Source organism: Panulirus ornatus, chromosome 25, assembly GCF_036320965.1.
Source record: "Panulirus ornatus isolate Po-2019 chromosome 25, ASM3632096v1, whole genome shotgun sequence".
NCBI lineage: Eukaryota > Metazoa > Arthropoda > Malacostraca > Decapoda > Palinuridae > Panulirus > Panulirus ornatus.
The window spans coordinates 5,057,579-5,076,487 of NC_092248.1; the positions used below are offsets into that span (position 1 = coordinate 5,057,579).

Here is an 18,909-nt window from a genome sequence, read left to right on the forward strand (position 1 = left end):
TGTCAAAGGTCACGACTTTGGCTGAGGGGTTGGGGTCAGAGGTCACACTATGCGCTTGGGGGGGGTTGTCAGAGATTGCTGGCACCACACCAGCTGGCTGTCTTGTGCCACCAGCTGGAACACAGTAGACAATAACAACACCGTGAAGGTCTTTAGTCCCGGTGGCCTTGGCCAGCCTAACAAACAGGTCAGAAGTCCACAAAGGCGCGAACGAGGAAGGACCTTCCCCTAATCACCCTCCATTCTGCATTTGGACCCCAAGAGAATCCTAGAGAGTCCTTGAGAGCCGTAGTTAGCCTCAGTTATCTCCGGAGAGAGGGTTATCATCCTCTTCCAAGACAGAGATAGGTGGGGGCAAATCCTTCAAGGACTCTGAGACGCCTGTTCATAAGCAATGATGGTGGGTGTCGCCAGGGAAGACGATGGGAGCTCAGGGTCGTGTGACCTCGGGAGGGGAGAGACTTCACCAAGCACAGGGAGGGAGGGAGGGAGGGAAGTGGTGGAAAAGGCAGCACCTGGGAGGGAAGTAGTGGAAAAGGCAGCACCTGGGAGGGAAGTAGAGGAACAGGCAGCTCCTGGGAGGGAAGTAGAGGAACAGGCAGCTCCTGGGAGGGAAGTAGAGGAACAGGCAGCACCTGGGAGGGAAGTAGAGGAACAGGCAGCTCCTGGGAGGGAATTAGAGGAACAGGCAGCTCCTGGGAGGGAAGTAGAGGAACAGGCAGCTCCTGGGAAGGAAATGGAGAAAAGGGAAATACATATAAGGATACTGGAAGGAGGAAACAAGAAAGAAGGAGAGGAAACAGAAACGAAATGAGGAAAAAGAGCAGGGCAGACGTAGGCGTGGAAAATAGCGTGGGACTCGGGGAAATGAGGTGGAAAATGATGAGGAAAATGAGGCAGGAGGTCGAGGCGCCGCCCATGGTAATGTTGTGGGAGATGACGAGGCTGGAGATGAGGCGTTACCTAGGGTCATGTTGAGGGAGATGAAGATGGAGGTGAGGAGGAGAGATGAGTTAAAGGTGACGTCCACAGCAGGAGAGATAACGTTACCTGACGCATGATAAAGATGGGAAGTAAAGAAGCAAGAAGTACGGTACAGGGTACAGCCGGAGGGACGGTACAGGGTACAGCCGGAGGGACGGTACAGGGTACAGCCTGAGGGACGGTACAGGGTACAGCCGGAGGGACGGTACAGGGTACAGCCTGAGGGACGGTACAGGGTACAGCCTGAGGGACGGTACAGGGTACAGCCGGAGGGACGGTACAGGGTACAGCCTGAGGGACGGTACAGGGTACAGGCTGCTGACAGTAACAGTAGCAGGAGGGGGAGTGCAAGGTCCAGTGTGCAGACAGATGCAGTGGAAGGGATAGTACATCGCCTGACAACGGAAGGGGTAGAGAGAGGACAAGGTTTAACATGAAGCCACGCGAAGCATTTTCATGCAAGAGACAAATAATAAAACCAGAAAAATACTTCTGGAGGTAAGAATATGCGTCTAAAAATGTATGTGTATTTTTGGTGCGTTTTCTGTGGGCGGTAATACGTAGGTCAGGTATGTTGGTATGCATTTTGTGTCTCTGTATATATATATCTTATTCTCTGTGTCTGTGTTTATCTGTCTTTGTCCCTCTGTTTGGTCGCCTATCTGTCTTCACCGTCTGTTTGTTTCTGTCTCAACTTCCTGTTCTCTGTCTGTCAGACATGAGGTCGCCCATCACTCATAACACCACGACCCGCCACACTCACCACACTGCAAACATCACCTTCAGGTGTGGGTCACCACCACACATCACCCTCAGCTGTTGGTCCTCCAGTCTCAACCCTCACCACACACACACACCACCACACACACCACACTTCACCTCGGTTTTGTGTTATGACATCCAGAGAGGCGACGCCCAACTCCCGCTTGTCCCATCTCCTTTAATTCCTCAGCTTTACCTCCAACACTCCCTCACATTAGGAGTCCTCATCCCTACCTCCAACACTCCCTCACATTAGGAGTCCTCATCCCTACCTCCAACACTCCCTCACATTAGGAGTCCTCATCCCTACCTCCAACACTCCCTCACATTAGGAGTCCTCATCCCTACCTCCAACACTCCCTCACATTAGGAGTCCTCATCCCTACCTCCAACACTCCCTCACATTAGGAGTCCTCATCCCTACCTCCAACACTCCCTCACATTAGGAGTCCTCATCCCTACCTCCAACACTCCCTCACATCACTCCAACAATCCCCGTTGGTGCATGACGCCTCACTTTCCCCACCTCTCCTTTATATCATCACCAGAATTTCCCCTCAGAGCGCCTTCCAACCTCCCTCCTTGCTTGCAGGGATACGCTGCAGGCAATAAAGAACAAAGATTTCATTAGTAGTAAATCCTGAGAGACAACGGAAGTAAATAAAGCAAGGGAGAGGATATTATTATTATCTCCTGTAGCCGCTCCACCTTTATCAATACCCCTCCTCCCTTTTTTTTTTTTTCCTACGTGTGTTGTTTTATTCTTTTGTTGTCATCTCCCGTTTTCTGTTATGATCTTCCGGACGTCTTATGTATCGAATATTTTGCTCCTTCTCCTTTTTTCTTATTGGCTGAAATAACGTCACGTTTTCTGCCAGGCCTTCCTCTGCAACTCACAGGATTTTCCCCCCTGATTTGGTCATCCTCGTTTTCTATTTGCTCTCTCATCTCATAGACTTCCTCTATCATCTCTTTTTTTCTTTCCTTTATCCTATCCCATCCTTTTATTACATCTTCGCCGTTCCCAGCATCATCAGGCAAGCATCAACATTTCAGTTCTCTGGTAAGAGGATCTTTCCCCACTGTCCCTGATACGCCCTCGTCTTTCCTATTTCACGCTTTAAATAGTAAAGGAAACCTGAACAATGGGAAGGGGAGGGTGGATGGGGAAGGAAAGGAACGGGACGGAAGGAGGGAATAAGGAATGAAACAGAGACAGGAAAGGGGAACACTGAGCCACTTGAATTGACTTGTATTCGTCATTCACCAAGTTGGTAATACTGTGGTTGCCTGTCTGTGGGAAGCGCCACAGGTGTGGCAGGACTGTCTGTGGTAGGTACCACAGGTGTAGTTAAACTGTCTGTGGTAGGTACCACAGGTGTGGCAGCTCTGTACGTGGAAGACACCACAAGTATGAGAGATCTGGTTGAGGGAGAGACCACAGGTATGTCATTTCTATCTGTGGTAGACAACAACAGATATGACACAGGTCTGGTAATTCCATCTGTGGTAGAGAGCATAGGTGTCCCATTTCTATATATTTCTAAGAGTCTCTTTAGACTCTTCCCCTTCCTTATTTTAATGAATATCTCCACCACCCCACCTCCACACACACACACACACACACACACACACACACACACACACACGTTTCTCTAATTCATTTAAGTTCTTTACCTCTACAATCAATTATCAAAGAGTTGTGTTGCTCCCCTTCATCCTCCAGGGTTTACTCGCTGGCTTATTCCAACCCACTTCCTGGCCTCCGGTAACCTCACTGTGAATGCTGGATTGTTTTAGTCCACTATATCCTCACGAAGATACGGGTTGCTTCATGGCGTTTACCGCTGCGCGCGCACGCGTTGAATATCTCCTTGTGAACCGAGTTTAAACGTCTGGAAGGCACCAGGAGTTTAAAGGTGGGTTTGTTTTCCCCCAGCTGCTGCATATTTGCTTAAGTGTAGGCGTTTGTTTTTGGTCCGTTGAACCTCATTCTTCGGCGCGTTATTGAGCAAAATTTCGACCGAGGAGGAGGTGGGCCGCGGGCGCTAATTCTTAGCTGGGCTACGAAGTGTAAACAAAGGGAACGGAGGAGCCACTGTTCGTCTCAACCATTTTTCCCCCCCTTTTTTTTCCCCTTTGTTGTATGACTTTTGAGGGTTCTTTCCCCTTAAGCGCTGCGTCGTGAAATGATCTTACGAGAATCTTAAGATATCATTAAATCAAACGTACGTAAACTAACACTAAGATCATGGCTCGTTAGTCGTGTTCAAATCAGGAAGGTGACAGTTTTGGCGCGTTTAAAGTACGCTTTTCAACGTCATTGGACCGTTTTTTCTTTTTTTTTTTTCCTAGGAGGGAAATTTGGCGCGAAAAAAATGCGCCACAGATGTCAGCTTTGCGCCGAGTTAACTGTCGTGGAAGGCGACGAATTAAAAAGGGCCGCTGGCGCGACAAAACTTTAAACGTCCTGAGACGCCAGGGGCGTGAATGCCTGCCTGTCAGCGTCCATTTTAAACCCCTCGGTGAGCAAGGTTTAAATGCCCCAGACACGCTAGCTTTAAAGGGCTGACGCGAGGAGGGATGTCTGACGCACAAACTAATTCAATTCTGATTTTGAACGTCCCGAGTTTATAACGGTAGACATTTCGTTTCGGCGCGGGAACCTTTCAAGACTTTCACTGAACCATTTACCTTCGTCATATATATTTAAATCTATCTATCTATCTATCTATCTATATCTATCTATCTATCTATCTATCTATCTATCTATCTATATCTATCTATCTATCTATCTATCTATCTATCTATCTATCTATCTGGTGACTGAGTTTGGTAAAGTGTGTGAAAGAAGAAATTTAAGAGTAAATGTGAATAAGAGCAAGGTTATTAGGTACAGTAGGGTTGAGGGTCAAGTCATTTGGGAGGTGAGTTTGAATGGAGAAAAACTGGAGGAAGTGAAGTGTTTTAGATATCTGGGAGTGGATCTGGCAGCGGATGGAACCATGGAAGCGGAAGTGGATCATAGGGTGGGGGAGGGGGCGAAAATTCTGGGAGCCTTGAAGAATGTGTGGAAGTCGAGAACATTATCTCGGAAAGCAAAAATGGGTATGTTTGAAGGAATAGTGGTTCCAACAATGTTGTATGGTTGCGAGGCGTGGGCTATGGATAGAGTTGTGCGCAGGAGGATGGATGTGCTGGAAATGAGATGTTTGAGGACAATGTGTGGTGTGAGGTGGTTTGATCGAGTACGTAACGTAAGGGTAAGAGAGATGTGTGGAAATAAAAAGAGCGTGGTTGAGAGAGCAGAAGAGGGTGTTTTGAAATGGTTTGGTCACATGGAGAGAATGAGTGAGGAAAGATTGACCAAGAGGATATATGTGTCGGAGGTGGAGGGAACGAGGAGAAGAGGGAGACCAAATTGGAGGTGGAAAGATGGAGTGAAAAAGATTTTGTGTGATCGGGGCCTGAACATGCAGGAGGGTGAAAGAAGGGCAAAGAATAGAGTGAATTGGAGCGATGTGGTATACCGGGGTTGACGTGCTGTCAGTGGATTGAATCAAGGCATGTGTATGGGGGTGGGTTGGGCCATTTCTTTCGTCTGTTTCCTTGCGCTACCTCGCAAACGCGGGAGACAGCGACAAAGAAAAAAAAAAAAAAAAAAAAAATATATATATATATATATATATATATATATATATATATATATATATATATATATATATATATATATATATATATATTCTGTTTTAGATATGATTTGATGTCTTCCTACATGTTTTCATCCCGAATGAATTATATAGAGAATTATTGCAATACATGTAAACATCTGAGATGTTCATAGCGCCATTAAGATACGTTTATGAAGTAAATATATATATATATATATATATATATATATATATATATATATATATATATATATATATATATATATATATATATATATGTATATATATATATATATATAAAGTTGGGCAGTTGTTTTATCTCATCTTCCGGTAGCTAAGAGTCCTGAGGCCCACGTACGCTTGGCCAAGTCAGCATATAAGAGTATAGATAAAGACTTGTTATCTCTCACTATTTCCTTCTTATCTTCCCGTTTGCCTTGATTTCTCCCTACATTTAACCTCTTTTCCCACCCTTCTTTCGCTCTCTCTCGATCATTACTTCTCTCTCTCTCTCTCTCTCTCTCTCTCTCTCTCTCTCTCTCTCTCTCTCTCTCTCTCTCTCTCTCTCTCTCTCTCTCACCTCTTTCGCCCTGTACACATCCCAGTGAATAAATCAGGTGTCTTTCTTACTTCAGTATGTCATGCGAGAGCATAGATCAAATTTTATAACCCAACTCTAGCCAACACTGGATGAACTCTGACCTAAATATTGCTTTGCCAAGCCAATTTAGCTGCCCATTAATGAGTCATGTCTTAATTAGCTTTCGTTGATTATCATCTGTCAACAGCGCTGGTCAGATGATAAAGCCAGTGTAGCCAAGGTCTGCTTTATAGAGAGTACCTTGAAGCTTGGCTTTGCTGCACTGGCAAAGCGTGGAAATGTTGATATTTGAGACTCTGTCTGTCCGTCTCTCTCTCTCTCTCTCTCTCTCTCTCTCTCTCTCTCTCTCTCTCTCTCTCTCTCTCTCTCTCTCTGTTGGGTATCTTTCTCCAGTATCTTACTCCCATGGTCAGTCTCTCCCCCCCCCCCCCCCCTCTCTCTCTCTCTCTCTCTCTCTCTCTCTCTCTCTCTCTCTCTCTCTCTCTCTCTCTCTCTCTCTCTCTCTCTCTCTCTCTTCTCTCTCCAAACCCAGCCATTCCCTTCAATGTCTGGCTGGTAACTGATCCTGCAGCTCTTCAGACAAATCAGATCCCTGAAAAGCTGGAGTAATTAACGCTTTTCACCGACTCTCAAACCCAGAGTTCAAGAATTCCAAAACGACAAAAGAGGATTCTGATTCTTTTTCCCCTCCCCTCTCCTCTCCTTGGGAGGGGATCGGGCTACGTAGGTGAGTTGAGGCTGAAATTAATCTGAACCTTTGTGGCTGTATATAGAGCTAGATGGTCGACAGGATCAACCAGGAGTGCCTGGATCCCTTTAATCCACATCCTTGTGAGGAATGAGGATGTGAGGAGGGAGGAGGAGGAGGGGGAATCTCTTTTTTCGATGACGAGACGGGTAAGGAGGGGATGGAAAAGGAGGTGGATGGGAGATAAGAGTAGGGAAAGAATGAGGGATAGAGGGATGATGTGGATAGAAGTGGAAAATCACTCGTGATTATTATCTATACTTTTCTTTTTATCCCTGTGGTACGTTCCTTTACCTCTTCAGGTCGCTTCCACCAGGTGCTCTGTGTGGGCGGGGAGAAGACTAAGCGTGCCAGAACTACTGGGTGTTGTGATGGAGAGAAAGGGGAAGAGAGGAAGGTCTGTGAAGCCAGGATCTATCTTCCATCTCCACATGCCAATCCCTCTGGTACACAGTCTCGGTTGGACTAGGGAGGTCTGTATAACAGACCCCAAGAGGCAGTGTTGATGCCCAAACACCAGTCTCAAAGATACGTGTATCTGATGTCTGTCTGGTGGAGGAGTGTATATTGATTTTAGGTCAATACCTTGTCAGGGAAAGGAGTGTATTGATCTGAGGTCTCTTTTTTTTAACTCAAGAAAATCTATTGATCCACATTCAGAATTTTCTCACCTAAGAATGTATTGACCTTAGGCTAATGCATGAGGTCATTACCTTCTCGTCAAGGGATGTATTGACCTACAGGTTAGCATTTCCTCATCACGGAGAGTACTGACCTCAGGGTAAACACCTCCTCATAAAACCACGACTGGTCAGAACTCTTAAGAAACTGTTTTTTGAAACATTTTCGCATATGGTCACTAGACACCTCAACCACCAGATGATTACAGCGGCTCATAATCCTATTTGATGAAATTAGGCCATGCTATCAGTTCGACCTTTGACCTTTGGCCTGTGTGGCCTTGATACAATGGACTGCAACAAGTGAAGGAAAGATAAGAGACACACCTCGAGGCTATGTCGCTTTTAAAACGACAAGGTTATTCAGTATATCACAGTGGAAAAATGTGGTGTGTTATGATGTCACGAGTTATCTGGTGAGGCCACGAGGCTTTGGGGTAAAGGTCACCAGGTGTGGAAGGTCACCAGGTGTGGAAGGTCACCAGGCGCGGAGTCTTTTGGTAAGGTAAAGGTCACCTGGTGTAGGAGGTCAGACAACAGGTGTGGGGTGTTGTGCTAAAGTAAAGGTCACCAGGTGTAGGAGGTCAAACTAGGTGTCGGGTGTTGTGGTAAGGTAAAGATCACCAGGTGTGGAAGGTCACCAGGTATAGAGTGTTGTTGTAAGGTAAAGGTCACCTGGTGTAGAAGGTCACCAGGTGTGGAGTGTTGTTGTAAGGTAAAGGTCACCTGGTGTGGAAGATCACCAGATGTGGAAGGTCACCAGGTATGGAAGGTCACCAGGTGTGGAGTGTTGTTGTAAGGTAAAGGTCACCAGGTGTGAAATGCTTTGTTGATATGAAGGTCACCCCGGTGTGGAAAGTCACTATATGTGGAAGGTCACCAGGTGTGGAATCCTGTGTTGATGTAAAGGCCACCAGGTGTCGAGTGTTGTGGTGTGAGAACCACTTGACGTTCTGGTGACATTCCATCACCCATCCTGGTATTCCACAAACTCTCAACGTGGACACAAATTGATTCGCGTTAATCATTATTCCAATTTGTCGTCCGTATATCAACCATCTAATGTGATACCTCCCTCCTCCGACGCACTCGCGATAAAGCAGTACTGCAATATATACTGTAATAACCACCCGTTAGCTACAGGGACAGGTAACGAGTGAATTCATATGATCTTAAAGAAAAAGGAAAAAAGATTAAGTCAATTTTCTACTTAGAACAACCCTCAAACTGCGTGTTTTTAGTAGAGAAATGTTGAACTGGGTCCCCCGCGCGTTCTGGTCTGTTTACCTGATGCCGTCACAGTGACGTACTTCAGCGAAGCGCAGTCATTGGCGGCTCTCAGGCCAATCAGCGTCCAGTCAGGAGAAAAAACCAAAACAAGAAAATTGAAAGGCATCTCTTAATCGACTGGTTGTGATCACAGCGTTGGAGGGAATGACAGACGAACCTGAAGCTTCGCCAGCGTAAAAAAAGAAGAGGCCTGGCCGGTTGGCTGGCCTCGCGTCTGGTGCCAGCTGGGTAATAATACCCAGTTGTCGACGAAGGACCTCGTCAGTCCATCAAAAATCCTTCAGCTCCGCACGATTGAAATAGATCTTCTTCTTGGTGTTCTAAGGACACAGTGGGTCCTACGGCGGAGAAATAGAGGCTAGCTAACGCTTTACCCCACCAAAAGAGACAAGACAAAAATTATCCCATTTTTTCAGTAAATTAGGAGACGTTTAAATCCCCCACTGGACATATACGTTCCTAGTCTCCTATGATCCCATAGTATAATATAGCACTTGACTTCTGTGGGGGGGCCCAAGCCTGTGGTATGTCTGTGGCACAGGAGTGAGGCCAGAGGGGCGACAGCTGACTCCAAATTTCTCCACAGGAGCGAGGTATAAATCTCATGCAACCACAGATGCTGGCTCCTGGTCGGGGAAGAAAAATATGCCATTTTTGCGATTTGTAAATTCGCAATTTATGTCCGAGATGCGAAAACCATGGAAGATTCCGAAGCTCTCCCCCTTTATGCCGTATATTTGCCCTAATTAGCGTTAACAAGAGCTAGCAACGTGGACAGACTGAACCCAATGTAAATGATTTAGGTCACGTTCAACTACAGAATTGGCGAGATAGATCAAGGAATGAGGTATCAGGTTTTAACGCCACTTGTATGACAGGAAGATATCAAGGGGTTAGGAAATCCAATGCTTCACAATGTGGGGGACAGAAATAAATGGTATAAATAATAAAATGACACATTATCAACCATTAACTTCCTCATCTGGTTGGTTGAATGTGGTGTGTCCACAGTCAAGCAAGCAAGGGTCGTGTTAGGGCAAGCGGGACGGTGTGTGTGTGTGTGTGTGTGTGGTGCGTGTGTGGTGGAGGTGAGGTTCCGTTGCGCTATTCCAGCCAGTTGTAGGCCACCCTCCACCACCTCTGTGGCTGCCGATCTACGCAGAGTCTTGGCTGGTCACGAGTTGATTCACTTGGCTTGCTAACAAGGTCAGTTGAGATCTTCCTTGTTCATACATTTAATTCCAGACGATGAACGAACTAATGGTTCAAAGGAATTCGGGCTCTTTAGGGGAAAAAGGCTACGATGGTTATCATTGCTCGTTAATGAAAAGGAATCAATTTGTAGAATAGAATTCAATTCGACGTCTTTTCTTTCATACCAAACGCTAAACCGGTATTGAAATGTCATTTGCCTTAACGTATCCAGACCGAGGGTAAAACATTCTTCACAGTTTATTGTAGATATTTGGATAATCGTACGAAAACGTTTCTACACGAATTTTCTGCAAATTCTTTTACCTTTAATCTTACATTGTGACGCACTTGCTCCTTGTTCCTAGATTATACCCTGTGCCATTACGGGAATATACTCTCTCCTATTATACTATGTACCTGCCCCTCTTACAGGGGGTAATAGGATCGAGTATATCAGTATACTCGCTCGTATTGCCTTGATATACTTTTTCATGGGATATTCACATACTCTCAGGTCATTGACGCATGTGCCTCACGCTCACCAATATACTGACCTCATAACATACTCTCAATCCATCATCATACCCGCGTTTGGCTCAACAATATACTCCTTAGATGCGAGGTTTTGGTGCCCCGGGTTCACATTCGGTTGGAATACAGAATAAATACTGTTTCGACCCGGGTTAGTTCACACAAAAGAAACATACTTTGGGTTACTTTTACTTTATCATTTATCCTTAGATAACCACGGGTCGTTACACAAGAGCCTCAGGCATCTGAGGATAAACTTATTGACGAAGTTGATGAGGGTAAAGAAGCTCGCTTGAGCTGACTCGTTAAGGCAGCTCACGAAGCAGCTCGAACGTGGCTCCGAGATCAGAAACGAGAGAAATGATACCGATGATTTCTTTGACCGAAATTTTAGGTAAGTCTACCACAATTCCAGATTCTGAGGTTTGCTGTACGCACATATTTCGATAATGAATAGTAGTAGGTAGTGCTAGAGAGAGAGAGAGAGAGAGAGAGAGAGAGAGAGAGAGAGAGAGAGAGAGAGAGAGAGAGAGAAGAGAGTCATATCACAAGATGGTTCAGACCCTGGCAGTGTGTTCGAAAACTAGAAACCGAAACACCGAACCTCAGTGATACTATGGCATCGACCCACCGACTCGTGTGGAGGTTGTCCATCTTGATCGTAGGTGCTCGTCAATGAACATCAAACTAGCAATTAATATTAATATTTCCCCGGCGGGGAACAATTAGAGGTCCCCCTCATATGCCAGGCTCAGCTCTCCTGCAGTAGTTTAATTAAAGATTGTTCCCGTAATCCTCGCAGATTCGAATGATCTCACATAATCCAGACCAAACTATGCTAATTTCCGAACCCTCCAGGGAGCGGCATTTATCATCGTCTCGGTATTAACGGGACAATGCCATTGGCCAGATGAGGATGATGGCATTATGCTCCTAATTCTCTCTCTCTTTATGGGTCTTTCAGTTTTCTGAAGTTTCCCCAGACTTCCTGAAACTTTACCGAGGGGCAAGAGACAGTCCTGAAGGAGTTCGTTAATACTACTTATACTACTACTACTACTACTACTACTACTACTACTTCTACTACTACTACTACTGCTAGTACTACTTCTACTTTTACCACTACTACTACTACTACTACTACTACTACTACCACTACTACTACTACTACTACTACTACTACTACTACTACTACTACTACTACTACTACTACTTCTACTACTGCTAGTACTACTACTACTACTTCTACTACTGCTAGTACTACTACTACTACTACTACTACTACTACTACCACTACTACTACTACTACTACTACTACTACTACTACTACTACTACTACTACTACTACTACTACCACTACTACTACTACTACTACTACTACTACTACTACTACTACTACTACTACTACTACTACTACTTCTACTACTGCTAGTACTACTACTACTACTACTACTACTACTACTACTACTACTACTACTACTACTACTACTACTACTACTACCACTACTACTACTACTACTTCTACTACTACTACTACTACTGCTAGTACTACTTCTACTTTTACCACTACTACTACTACTACTACTACTACTACTACTACTACTTCTACTTCTACTTCTACTTCTACTTCTACTACTACTACTACTACTACTACTACTACTACTACTACTACTAACACTAATACTACTACTTCTACTACTACTTCTACTACTACTACTACTACTACTACTACTACTGCTGCTACGACTACTACTACTACTACTTCTGCTACTACTGCTACTTCTACTGCTGCTACTACTATTACTTATACTACTACTATTACTACAACTTCTCCTACTGTTACTACTGCTAACACTACGGCTACTGTCACTACTACTGCTACTAAAAGATGTAAATGAATTATAGCACTACTACTATTACTACTGCTACTGGCACTACTGCTACTACTATCCTTTGCTAATACCCTCCTGCGGGGCAGCGTCAGGAACCAAACGCACAATGGTCTCATTTCCCGACATCCAACTCTTTAGCCGCTGTGTGTATGTCATGTATAATGTAGTATACGATAATCGTGATCATCACAAGTGGATTATTGAATTAACTGTAGCGAAAGGCTGTGAAATATAGAAAATGGAGAGGGGGATTATGGGAGAGATGGGGCGGGAGGGGAGAAGGGTTTTACATGGCCAGTCTTTATATAGATATAGATGTTCAGATATAGAAGGGGCGACGTAGGTGATTTATTTCTCTTTTTTTTTTATCCATAGTTTCTGTATGGTTTTGTGAGAGGTTCTATTTATATATATATGTGTGTGTGTGTGTCTGTGTGTGTGTGTGTGTGTGTGTGTGTGTTGGTCTAATAGTGTTTACATCTGCGATAGGACCCCTGTCGGACTGAATCTAACAATGTTTACCCCCAAAGCAAAGGGTGAGGGCCTCTTTGGACTGAACATCACGGGCGTCTAATTCACTTTCATTTTCAGGTCCATTTCCATGTCAGCGGAGGAGGAGGAGGAGGGAGATGTGATCTCCAGACTCCCACATAATTAATCACCGCACTAATGTCGTTTGGTCTGGTGTAGCAAGCGCCTAATTAAATCCGCTTCAGAACTCTTTGTCTTTCCGAATGTTCATCAAACGTCATGTAATTATCTTGCTTTGGGGAGGGGGGGTGCAGGGGGTGGGGTGGAGGGGGGTGGGGGGCATGAGGAGGAGGAGGGGGTAAAAAAAAAAAAAAACATAATTACGGTTTCTGGATCCTGGTGGGCCATGATGGCCATGATGATCACCTTTGTTGGCCTCCTCCTCGTCCTCTTCCTCTTCCTCCTCTTCCTCTTCTTCTTCCTCTTCTTCTTCTTCCTCCTCCTTCTTCTCCTCTTCCTCTTCCTCCTCTTCCTCTTCTTCTTCTTCCTCCTCCTTCTTCTTCCTCCTCCTCCTCCTCCTCTTCCTCTTCCTCCTCTTCCTCTTCTTCTTCCTCCTCTTCTTCTTCCTCCTCCTCCTCCTCCTTCTTCTCCCTCTTATGCTCGTTGGTCCCTGTCTTCCTGGCTCTTTCCTCAATACATTCCCTTTTCCCAATTTTTAACCCATTCCCCAATTTTCTCCCTTTTTCCCAATTTTCTCCCCTGTACCCAGTTTTCTACCCTTTTTTTCCCCCAATATTCTTCCCTTTTCACATTTCTCCCCTTCCCAAATTTCTTCCCTTCCTAAATTTCCTCTTCCATCCCCAATTTCCTTCTCCCCCTTCCTCACTTTCCTCTCCTTTCCCCAATCCTTTATCCCTGGCGCACCATCCCTCCTCCACTCCATCCCTCCCTCTCCCCATCCATCCCTCTCTCCTCCACTCCATCCCTCCCATCCCCATCCATCCCTCTCTCCTCCACTCCATCCCTCCCTCCCACTCCATCCATCCCTCTCCCCTCGTATGGCACAGCGCGTCACGGTACATAATGTTGCCAGCTGACCACACCAACAAAAACAATGTCTCGTGATCTGGCTGGACACGCCCCTTGCAGGAGTCATGATGGCACGGTGTTGTGTCGTGTGATCACGACAGTGAATCTTTCTTTTTTTCTCTTCTCGTTTCAGTATTTTTCCAAGGCCACAATACATTACCTCTCTCATATGTATACATATATATATATTCTTTTTAATGGTTTATCGTTTACGAAGGATTTTGGTACATAAGACAATAATAATCCGTCCACACATGTACCAATTTTACTATCGTCTTCAGGAGAAAAAAAGGGACCAGGAATCGGAAGACGTAAATTTTGTTATATTGCGACACGACGCTGAATAACCCCCCCCCCACTCAGTGGTACGATGGCTGACCACGAACACACGAACGAGTCCTGCAGTTTGCCTCTCGTCAACCAGACACAGTCCATCGCCACTTGATACCGTCAACCACAATAACCTTCCTCGATTACGTTTTTGTTCCTCTTTTGTCTGTGACTCTGTCGGTGATTCACATTAATGGAAAAGCAATCTCATGACGGATTTAAAAATATACTTTACCTTCCTATGCCCTAAAATCCATTAATCTTAATCGCTCATGAAAGATATATATATATATATATATATATATATATATATATATATATATATATATATATATATATATATATATATATATCCTTGACTTGGAATTGGTCATCGTCAGAAATGAGGCGAAACATTTTTCCCCCCTAAAGCCCGTGGTAAAATTCTCACCCAGGAGCCATAATTTCCCGGCTGATCGCCCAGAACGCCAACTTGGTCGGCGCTGCCGAAGTTGTTGATCAAATTACTCCGGCAGAGATAACGACAGTGTGGAGGTGACGGAGGGAGACGAGACGGCAGGGGGAACGGCTATAGACAGGGACGGGACGGGACGGGAGGCGGCGTAGACAGGTGATGGACAGGGGAACAGACGGTGACGGAGACGATAGACAGGTGTGGGGAATGGGAGGGAGGGAAGGGTGGAAGAGGAGGATGACTAATTGTCAAGAAGTCCATTAAGGAGACGGTGGCTTGGAGGAGGAAGACGAAGAGGAGGAGGAAGGGGAAGAGCAAGAAGAGGAAGTCGTCTTAAAGAGATCGAACAAGAAGAGTGAAGCAAAACCAGACACCAGGGAACCTGGGGTCCAGAAGGGGAAGCCATGGAGCCTGAGGTCCAGGATGGAAGCCGGGCAAGGCCGTACGTAGCAAGCCTACAGGATGGAGGATGCTCGTGTCTATTGCCCGGTCTCGGTCTGGGGTCTAGAAACACAAGCAATTCGTCTCCACACGTAGTGCAGGTCCCCCTGAGACCTCCTTCTCCTCCCTCCGTCCAGGTAGCTCTCGCTGCTGCTACACAGGCCTGAGATCTATAGTGCCAGACACCGGCAGGTCGAAATAAACGTTGTACGGACGTGTTAGAATGAGGCATCTTGACGTATTCTCCGTACACGGAGATCAGAGGTAGATATAAAACATCTCTCACATTGGAATAAAGTGTGTTCGTGTACTGGGCTGGTCTCACCCCAGGCCCATACTTCTATGTATTGGGCTGGTCTCTCTCTCACCCCAGGGCCCCACATGCCCACGTACTGGGCTGTACTCACCCCAGGGCCCCCACACTTCCATGTACTAAGATGGAGTCAACCCAAGCCCCACACTTCCACGTACTGGGCTAGACTCAACCCAAGCCCCACACTTCCATGTACTGGGCTAGACTCAACCCAAGCCCCACACTTCCATGTATTGGGCTAGACTCAACCCAAGCCCCACACTTCCATGTATTGGGCTAGACTCAACCCAAGCCCCACACTTCCATGTATTGGGCTAGACTCAACCCAAGCCCCACACTTCCATGTATTGGGCTAGACTCAACCCAAGCCCCATACTTCCATGTATTGGGCTAGACTCAACCCAAGCCCCACACTTCCATGTACTGGGCTAGACTCAACCCAAGCCCCACACTTCCATGTACTGGGCTAGACTTAACCCAAGCCCCACACTTCCATGTATTGGGCTAGACTTAACCCAAGCCCCACACTTCCACGTACTGGGCTAGACTCAACCCAAGCCCCACATTTCCAAGTACTGGGCTAGACTCAACCCCAGCCTCACACTTCCATGTACTCGATTGGACCCCCCCGTCTCTGTATGGCCGAGAAGAAAAAAAACCTATCGTCCGCGGGCAAGAACATAACTTACAATCCCGCACCATCACTGGGCATCCGTCATTCCTCTTGGGGAATCCGAACCATTTCCGTTATCACATTTCCTTCCATAAAAAAAGTGGGAGGGAAATACAGCCTTGCGTCTCTATATTTTTCCCTCCTTCCTCAGTTTATCGACATGGGAAGCTGTGAGTTTGTAGTGGCCCAAATATATCTTGGTAAAAAGAAAAAAAAGAAAAGGAAGGAGCTCTTTTTTTGGTTTTTTTTTTAAAAAAGCAGGATGTTCACTCGGCCAACATAATATATTCGAAAGTCTTTCCTTTTATCATCGTGTGTGTATATAAAGGTCCCCAAACATCCCTGTGTATTAAGCGATCATAACTTCATGTGCTCCCGGGGGCTGGTCGCCTGGTCTGCCTGGTGTGTGTGTGTGGCAAAAAGGGGTTGGCTGACAGCCTTTGGTATTATGATGTAGACCACATTTTAAGCTCTTCCTGTAGCGCTGGGGGTCGCTGCACGGCAAAGTGGGTGGGAAGGGTAGGTGCTGGGGGAGGAGGGAGAGAGACGGACGAACCTCCTCCTCCCTTACCCCCCCAAATAGAGTCGTTTGAGGCTCTCATTTAACTGGGGAGGAGGAGACTAGTATCCCCTCCCCAACCCATGTAGACTTGTGGACACACCTTGCTTGAGGTGAGTCTTCCAGCCAAACTGGGACAGGATTTAGGGGGTTCGTTTCTCCCCAGTTACGAGAACTGGGTCACATCTCTCAAGACTAGATCTGCCCACCCATGAAAGCTGTGTCACATCTCTGTGTCACATCTCTGTGTCACATCATTCATGTCTCAGTTGAACCACACCATATGGACTATGAGTCTGCCCACCCATGAAAGCTGTGTCACATCTCTGTGTCACATCATTCATGTCTCAGTTGACCCACACCATATGGACTGTATCACATGTATCACGTAAACAGTGAAGCATTATCACTGGCTCAGTTACTTACCGACGTCAACTAAGTCATTTCGGTAGTCTGTACTGAAGTTCTCTTATCTCTTGGTAGTTCACCATAGAAATGATCGCAGTGACCACACTGTGTGGCGGCGACCAGACTGTGTGAAGACTTCATATTATTTATGGTAGCCAGAGTGTGTGGATCCTCATCATGTGTGATAAACAGCCTCCGTTTCCACAGCATCAATCTTCAGTCTCTGAGTCGGTTGGCCAGAACTAGAAATTGCTTCTGCTCCCCCGTCCCTATTTTCAATAACATTTGTTGTGTGTTGAAGGCATTTCCTCTTGTGTGTTGTAGGCATTTCCTCTTGCTAAAATGCCTTTAGGGCATGTTGAAAAGACCCCTCTAACCTTGTATCTTTTTTTCTTTTTTTCAGTACGTATGCCATACTGCTTCGTAGTGCAGTGCAAGATAAGAGGTTCGTTTTGCACTGTTCCTCGTTACGCCACCTGGTAGGAAGGGCCTTCACAATCACGCCACATCAGTCCAGCGTCCTTGTATTTGTATACCTGGCGAGTGGTCATCCCAGGTGTACAACCCCCGCCTCCACTAACTCCACAACTCGTACACAACATCAGAATTGTGGTGATTGAGCTTCATCTGCTTTTTCGTTTACCCTCAGAAAAAAAAAAAAAAACTCCAACCCATATCGAAGTCTTCCGCTAACCCACCCTCCCTAGTGACACAGTAGTGAAGCCACGGCCCCACGTAGCCAGATGGTGAACCAATGTATTACAATGGGAACAAATTGTGGTCGTAACCAAAGATGGTGAACCATTGTATGACACTAGCAACACACTATGGTCGTGGCCAGATGGTGAATCATTGTATTGCACCGGCAACAACACACTGTGGCCGTAGCCAGATGGTGAACCATTGTATTACACCAGCAACGCACTATGGTCGTACAATAAAGCGAGTCAATAGGATTCCCTGCTGTTATGGATGCGGCTATTACCAGAACTGGCGGGTTAGGGGGGCGTCCAGGTGGCGACTGAGTGAGCCCTAGGGACCGAAGGCCTTGTGGGGAGAGAGGGAGAGAGGGGAGAAAGGGCGTCGCTCTCATCCTGGGCGAGACATTAGTCACCCAAGACCGATCAGACTCGCTTGGAGCGCCCCTCTCCCCACCGGCCCTGAGAGAACTTCTGAGACTAATGTCTGGGATCTTCGTTAACTCGGAATCGAATCGTATTAATTCTGAATTCCCTTCAATCTATAAGTTTAAGTTGTAAGTTACCGTGTTGGTGTGGGTGATGAGGGCTTGGTGACAGATGAACCTGTGGTGGAATGAGGAGGTGGTGGAAGACATGGGGTTCTGGAGACGCCTCTGTGTGATACATATGTCTATCCTGCGAGCGAGCGAATGATCCATTAGCCTGTTCTTGTGGCCTGTGGAAATGCAACACACAACTATGTCATGTCAACTGGGAATAAGTAAGTTATCTGGAAATAATTGCATGAAAAGACTATCATTCGAACACAAACCAAAAATTTAGGAGATAGATAAAAACTTAATAATCCATATATTTTTCTTTTAAAACCTCAAGGAAAAAAAATTCTCGAAATGTTCACGTCAATATATTGAGCATTGTGGAGTCTGATCTTAAGACTTACTGGAAACTAAACTTGTAGGAAGATGTTCCTCTAGGACGAAAGTCTCGAGACTTAGAGTTGATTAAAATCCTTGTACAGGACTGTGGCTACCCACTTTGTGCAGGCGTCCACGTATCTCTGATGGTGATCAGCGGCTGAGGACACACACACACACACGCACACACGCACCTGACTGCT

The 18,909-nt window shown here is 45.9% G+C and overlaps 1 protein-coding gene across 4 annotated transcripts in view; it reads left to right on the plus strand.

The window, feature by feature from the left end:
• LOC139757189 (uncharacterized) overlaps nt 1–18,638 on the plus strand; it is a 145,513-nt gene extending 126,875 nt beyond the window's left edge. For 3 of the 4 annotated variants that reach the window (XR_011714532.1, XR_011714528.1, XR_011714530.1), the window contains one exon: nt 17,495–18,638. The gene's annotated coding sequence lies outside the window, so the exon portion shown is untranslated. Of the gene's footprint in view, nt 1–10,671; nt 10,856–17,494 lie in introns of all 4 variants that reach the window. The other variant, XR_011714529.1, reaches the window with a different exon arrangement.
• The last annotated feature ends 271 nt before the right edge of the window (nt 18,639–18,909 follow it).